This window comes from Rhinoraja longicauda, chromosome 9 (assembly GCF_053455715.1).
Source record: "Rhinoraja longicauda isolate Sanriku21f chromosome 9, sRhiLon1.1, whole genome shotgun sequence".
In the NCBI taxonomy this organism is placed as follows: Eukaryota; Metazoa; Chordata; class Chondrichthyes; order Rajiformes; family Arhynchobatidae; genus Rhinoraja; species Rhinoraja longicauda.
Genome location: NC_135961.1, coordinates 35,056,180 through 35,063,931, shown reverse-complemented (window position 1 = coordinate 35,063,931; position 7,752 = coordinate 35,056,180). Strand labels below are relative to the sequence as shown.

At 42.1% G+C, this 7,752-nt stretch overlaps 1 protein-coding gene across 1 annotated transcript in view; it reads left to right on the top strand.

Moving 5' to 3' along the window:
• LOC144596957 (forkhead box protein G1-like) overlaps window positions 1-392 on the top strand; it is a 1,692-nt gene extending 1,300 nt beyond the window's left edge. Inside the window, exon 1 of the mRNA XM_078405855.1 lies at window positions 1-392. This exon is cut by the window's left edge and continues 1,300 nt beyond it. The gene's annotated coding sequence lies outside the window, so the exon portion shown is untranslated.
• The last annotated feature ends 7,360 nt before the right edge of the window (window positions 393-7,752 follow it).

Sequence of the window (7,752 nt, the reverse complement as noted above, 5' to 3'; positions counted from 1 at the left end):
AAGAAGCCCGGGCTGATATATTTGCTAGATTATTATTTTTGGGGATAGTCGAAAATTGACTTTAAATTCGTGTTCTGGGGGGGAAAAAAACAAAGATTGAAAGAAATAAACTCGAGGCTGTAGTCTCATCCTGTAAACGTAACAATATTAAAGTCGAAGATACCTTGCACAGCTTCTACTGCGAACGACAAAAAAAGTCTGCCTTTTTCTCATTTAAATGGAGAGCAAAAGAAACATTGCAACCGGTTTGCTTTGTAATATTAACGCAGCAAAAAAGGGAAAACCGTTATCTTTAGTCTGAAATCTGGATTTCTCTTTAACCAAAGGTAACACTATTGCATAATCCAAGATTATCCGAAACGGTTGGAGTAAGTTTGTTGTTTTTTTTCTTTTTTGAGTGTTCCACAATATTTATTATTTATAAAAATATGTACATATATGTATTCATAATTTAATATGGTACACAATATCTCTCCCGACCATTTTAGGTTATTTAATTCTTTTGTGCTAATTAATTATCTTGGAAGTAGTAAGCAAAATATATGGTGACTTTTTTTGTGTTCCTACCTAAAATGGTTGCATCATTTGCTTCGTTACTCTCTATAAAAGCGCCTTAATAAACACAGTCAAACAGGGTTTCTTTACAACTTGGGCCGCTGTGCAAATATTTATTTCTTCTTTGCTTTGGTACAATCTGAAATTGCCGAAACCTTGTTTGCATTGCTCAGGGTTTTGCCGCGGGTTTATTGCAACTGAAAAAAAACCAGATAAATAATATACATTTCACGTTATTTGTACATCCTTTTTTTTGTGTGCGTGTGTGTGTGTTGTGTGTGGGGTTTTGTAAAGTCTCCAACACACAAAAGTGCTTTGGATTTGATGCAAGAAACAGAATTGCAAATACAAAATATTTTCGTGGAGGCGCAGAGCCTTGCACGGACTCTGGAAAGGTCAAAATCTGTTGGTTTATAACGCATGGCTTAAAACATAATAGTTCTGTTGCGATGGAGCTTGTTCCTTGATCCGGGTTAGCATGCTTTCCAGCGGCGGCGTTTGTGATGATCTTGTATAAAGTGTGAAAATGCAAGGAATTAAAATTAGTCCCAACAGGGGAATGGCGGAAGCCCCGGTCAAATGGCCAATAATATTCCGCATATTTTGTCCAAAGGATCACGTGTCGCCATGACTACGGTGTTGGCCCAATCTTCATGCCAAAGGAAAATTATTTTAGCGAGGTTTGTGGTTTTTCCTTCAGTCATAATTGAAATCGGAGCTCTGGCTAACGTAAATATGTAAAGATCATCTCCTATTCCTGCGAGCCTGGGAATATTTGGAGGTAAACTTTGGGAATTGTGATCGAGTTCCCCACATACCGAATGTTGGAAAATGCATGAGCTGGAAATGACCCCACCGCAGTCGCGACCTCCGCTTACTGCCGCTCGTTGTATGTTTTGTTCATGACGCTGGAGGTCACAGGCAGAGCGGTTTGCTTTGCGGGTCCGAGCGGGCTACCATGTAGGGCGCCTCGCCGCACCCGCTAACCCACATTTCCCTCCACGCTGCATTGAGCCTCGTAAACATGGGATGTGATGGAAAACGTTGTTGACAGGGCAATCAGAGGGAGAGCATTCCCGCTTTCAGACGCCCTGCAATGTCAGTGGCGAGATTGTATCACGCACAGTCAAGGAACATATAATTAAAACGCAGATTCACAATCAGCTTCCAAAACTTTTTTTTGTGGTCTGTACACGAGAGGGAAAGGGAATAGACTTGAATTGGGGTTTTCCGCCATAATTTGAGCAACTGAAAGTGTTTACGTATTTATAAAAATATGACTGAAAGCCCGAGGTTCAATTCTGTGTTATTTTGAGTCATGTCCTTAAACTAACCGAGTCAGTGTCAACTCTAAACGGAGAACAATTTATCTGATATTTTTTTAATCAAGATTATTTTCCCCCAGAAATATTTTTAATCGTTTTCTTTCAGTCTTCAATCCAAGTCTCGATGTGCCTAGTCCAAACCAAAACATTAATCCCTCTTTGGACTTTTCCTACACCACTCTGACAGGTTTAACGCAACACACACATGCCTGACTGCCGGGCTATTTTAAGGGACTATCGTGTTCTTTTGTCTGCACCCGTACCAATTTACCTTGCATACTAACTACACTAGATAGATTTTTACTTTTTTTGGCTTTATTTTGAGTCTATTTTATAAAGATGCAGCACTTAGAACAACGCATTGGGGATATTGGTAGAATTAGGTGATCAATTAAAACGTAAGGGGTTTTGTGTAATAACAAAATCTAGGCCTCGTACAGATTTGCAGTAATTTTGCAGCTCTGAAATATTGAAATATAAATTGACATGTTCAATACCCAATAGGAAGAATTCCTTTTTAAAAAAGACCGTGGAAATGCATTTGCTTTTTGTGTCTGTGATTTGGGATGAATCCTTGCTGTAGGCCATTGGATACAATAACGCGCCTCATTGTAGCTTTGCATAGAGCACGGGCCGCAATATTAGGCGGACGACTGTTTAAAAACCATATTTAAAAATCCTGTTATATTAAATGCAACCGAGTTCCGCTCCCTGCACATGCCCCTCTATTGGGGTGGGATATGGGCTGTAATTCACTTCTTCCCAAATATGTTCAGGATATCTTCCCTGCACATTCTATTCATTCTAATGCACTCACTGGAGAAGTTTTTTGTTGTTGTTAAATAACAGAAATTGGAGCATTCTTTTATTTTATTCTGTTCGCCCTCCACAGATAAATTCGGAACATGTCCAATTGGATAATTTCTGATCATTCTGATCATTGAACTATACATAATACAGTCTCATAAAACTCCTTCCTCCACCCATTAATAATTGTGAAATCCAAACACACAGCAGAATAAATAGCCTGAGTCTGAAGCAGGGCCTCGACACGGAACGTCACCTTCTTTTCTCCAGAGATGCTGCCTGGCCCGCTGAGTAACTCCAGCTTTTTGTGTCTATCTTCGGTTTAAAGCAGCATCTGCAGTTCCTTCCTTTACAGAATAAATAGCCCTTCTGGTCTGCCTGCTTGCAATGTAGCAGAAATGGAACAAACATTTAATGTCAGCGCCTATATATTCTGTGTATTAACGCCTATATTAAGGAATTCTTGAAACCGCAAACCCTGGAGGTATTACCCGTTTTACGATATTTTATCTTCTGATTGTGTTCAAATTAAATACTGCCGGTGGTCAACTTCCACACTCAGTTCAATTTTCTACTGAGATAGCATTTTTTAAGGTATCACAAAATGCTGGAGTAACTCAGCCGGTCAGGCAGCATCTCTGGAGAGAAGGAATGGGTGACGATTCGGGTCGAGACCCTTCTTCAGACTTTTAAAGGATTTTTTAACCTAATTTTCCACTTATCTGGCTATAATTAAAGTCAGTTTGCGTCGCTGACGTGAATTATATACATGTTCATAATCTATATTAAATGGCTCCAACAGGAAAAATGTGGTATTTCTTTAAATAAGTCGAGCTAATTTCTTGCTGAAGATACTCTTCTTTTGTTGAACATAAACTTTCCACCGGTTATCGAAAGTCGAACAGGCCCTGGCTAAATAACTCGCCACACAGAGAGATATTATTCTGGCCCCATTTCCTGCCATCTTCCATTTTGATCCAGATTCATTCCGACACAGCTTTGTATGTCAGCGGCTATTTATCATCGATCCAATACTTCCCAAACACGCCGAAATAATCTTTAATATGTTCGCATTGCTTCCTATGAATCATCCCTTTGTAATCTGTCATATTTTTAATGGTGTTGAATTATTCCATTTAACAGCGGTGAATGCGTCGATTGAACATCCACAAATCACGATATTGTAATGATTTCCTAATCAGTAGATAAGACAGGGAGTCGAGCGCTGGCTTCTGGTGCTTCCTGAGAAGGGAATGTATCACTGGATACCAGAAATAAGGAAAAGGTGGAGCAAGCCCCGCTGCTGAATGGACTTCAAGCTAATCTCTTATTACTCTTACTCTTTCCTGTCGCAATAATTATCCTCAAACGGACAGTTGTCAGTACCTGGAATTGCGTGAACATAGAACAGTACAGCACAAGAACGGGCCCTTCGGCCCACAGTGTCTGTGCCGAACATGATGCAAAGACCATTTATTATCTACCTGCGCACAATCCAAAACTCTCCATTCCCAGCATATCCATGTGTCGTATCTGCCTCCACCACCACCCCCGGCCGCACGTTCCAGACACGCGTCGCCCTCTGTGTAAAAAAGGTCGCCCCGCACTTCTCCTTTAAACTTCGCCCCTCTCCCCTTAAAGCTCTGGCCATGCTTCGAATACTTCGGACGCCATGTGGCCCACAATGTACGTTCCCCAAATGGTACCTCACATCTCCTCCTTCAAATCGCTTTCCAATCTTCATCTACTAATGTACCTGCTTCTAACAATTTTCAAGCAAAACAGACATGAACGTAACTTTCTAAATTAAAACATATTCCTTTTACCGCCACTCATTATTCATATTGGCTTTGATCTTAAATGGATAATTGGACTAGTATACACGAGTTTGGCCGAAGGGCCTGTTTCCGTGCTGCATGACCCAATGACTCTGAATTGAAATGGAACTTCTAGCCAGAATGCTATCATAGAATCGCAGAGATGCCGATCACACGAAGTGATTTCACGATCGAATAGCTATGTTATGTTGCCCCTTGCAATTAAAACGTTTTTTTTTTAACATGAGCTTTCGGCTATACTCGATTAGATTAAACCAGAGTGGAGACACAAGGAACTGCAGATGCTGGAATCATGAACAAAACACAAAGTGCAGGAGGAACTTAGCTCGGCAGGCAGAATAGGGGAGGAGAACTTTGAGAGATTTCACAGTGTTGCAATACAATGTAGACATAAGGAACTGCAGTCTTTCCACTGACTGCATACCACGCAACAAGAAAGCTTTTCATAGCACCTCGGTACACGTGACCAAAAACTAAATTAAACTAAACAGATGCTGGAATCCTGAGCAAAACACAGTGCTGGAGTAACTCCGCGGGACAGAGAGCACATATAACCAATCAAAATCTACAACATTCCTTTAAAATCTTTAGCTGAAATTACCGAGAGAGCACACGCGGATTGAGGATTTAAAAAATAAACCATTTGATAACGCAATGGCTCTTTTTAGTAAACAGCAAATCGTTCACATCAGTGCGAATGGAATCCCTTTGGCAGGAACCAGTCACCATATACTGTATGAGATTGTATCTGGCTCGATAAAGGAGCAGGTGAAAGGTGTACAAGGGCCCGCGCTTGTGCATTAATGAGCGGGAAATTAACGTTTTGACTAATCGTTAAGGGATTGGCCAAATGAATGTTTCACATGTCAAGGAGAGGTGTGGAGAGGGGAACTGCAATGTTTGCATTGCTCCGGGTTTTCAAATAGGAAACTCATGGAGGTTTCCTCACTACGTCTCTCTCTCTCTTTGTGTTTGCTCGTGTATTTCTTATTGTGTGTGTGTGTCTGTGTGTGTCTCTGCGTGTGTCTCTGTGTGTGTCTGTGTGTGTATCTGTGTGTGTCTGTGTGTGTGTCTCTCTGTGTGTGTCTGTGTGTGTGTCTGTGTGTGTCTGTGGAAGAGTTGATGCTCATATCTACCTACACACGTGTGCATGCATGCCCATGTCCAAACGCCACGAACTGTGAACGTAGCTGTACGCAGCTGCATCTGTCTGCGGGCCTGTATCTGTCGGTGCACCCATGCATATATTCAGCCCTCTGGCACTGTGTGAGTGTGTGTGTGTGTGTGTGTGTGTCAGTGTGTGTGTGTGTGTGTGTGTGTGTGTGTGTGTGTGTGTGTGTGTGTGTGTGTGTGTGAATATATCCGCGTGCTTAAATCCCTGCATATCTGGCTGCATCTTTGTCTGAACCTACATTGATAGATTTACCTTTCTGTATATATATCAAAAGGCCTAGATCACTAGCAAGGCACAAAGTGCTGGAGTAACTGAATAGGCCAGGCAACATCTGTGGAAGGAATGGACAGATGTTTCGGATCGGGCTCTTTGCGTCTTTACATCAGTATCCGTCTTTGTGTCTACATACATCTGTCCGGGTGTGTGCGTGTATGGTGTGTGTGCATATATGTATTTGGATGTGTGTGTGCGCGCACGAACGTGCGTGTGTTGTGTATCTATGTATATCTGTGTGTGTGTGTGTGTGTGTGTGTGAGCGTGTGTGTGAGCGTGTGTTTAAGCTTGTGTGTGAGCGTGTGCGTGTGTGAGCGTGTGTGTGTGAGCGTGTGTGTGTGAGCGTGTGTGTGTGTTTGTGTGTGTGTGTGAGCGTGTGTGTGTCCCGGCTATTGGTGTCCACGCCACTGTCTCCATCCCCGCGGCCCCATGCCGTTGGTATCTCTGTGTGCCACTGTCCTGCAGTGCCCACATTTGTGAGCATCTTTGGAGGTGCCCCAGAACGTAGTACTTTTAAAGATCCAATGAGTTTGTTTCCGTCATTTGCCTTCCACAGAGCAATGAGGACCGGTTGGTAAATTCATGAGTTAAACGATTAAACATTTACGCAGCAAGCGGCAACTAGGTTTTCCAGCGCTCAATGTTTACCCAGTGGTCATAGAATAAAAGTTATGTACTAAGAGCGTGTTCCTAAAATAAGCAGACTTTTATAATTTATATATTCGCGCTTATTAACACTAACCCCACTAACCCCGCGCTGCAGTCTAATCGATCCCCAAATTTTCTCATTAGATTTATAAATCTAACGGAGATAAACTAGAAGAAACGATTTGGAAATAAATCTTGACGTGTTTTAAAGCTAGAGTAATTTAAGATAATATTGGACCAACCCCATTAATTTAACATTTGTAGTTGGCATATCGGTTTGGTTTACAATTCTTTATTAGAATGTGCACGCTGTGAATATTTTAAGCAGCGTGAAGAGCCAAGATATTGACTCGGCCGAGTCTGGTGAGTGTAGTCCCCACAAATGCCAAGGAACACATCGCGCTCATTCACGCCAACAGATATGGTTAAAAGTGAACCCAGACTGCCGGGGAATGTTACACTGTAAGAAAAGCCAGGGTGATAAATAATATGGGAGACAACTGCAGATGCTGGAATACTGTGCAAAACATAAAGCGCTGGAGGAACTCAGCGTGGCAGGCAGCATCTGTGGAGGGAAATGGACAGGCAACGGGTCGGAACCCTGCTTCAGATAATATAATCCCGTCTCCATTCATCTCCTATTAAATAACTCTCAGTACATACTTTTTGTCGTAATATAAACAAAATCCCTAAAATTATTACCTCCTTCTCCACCCTCTTCTATCTAGATTGACTCGTTTGAGTGCCCTTAAAAATATTGCAAATATTTGATATTAAGCCATTTACGTGAATAAGAAAACGAGGGCGCTAAATTCAGAGGGAAAGATTGCAGCTTTATATATCGTTGAGCAAGGGAGTGGAGGCGGCGTTGGTTGGATCTGTTTGTAATGCTAAAGGATTGGATAGAGGGAGTGGGGAATTATCCCCAGAGTTGAGGGAGCATCAAGAACCGCGGAGAAGATGGATAATGCGTTGGGGAGGGGAGGGGTGGTGAACGAAATCCTATAAATAGAAGATAGACACAAAATGCTGGAGTAACTCAGCGGCACTGGCACCATCTCTGGGGGAAATGAATAAGTGACGTTTCGGGTCGAGACCCGTCTTTACTCCAGCATTTTATGTCACTCTTCGG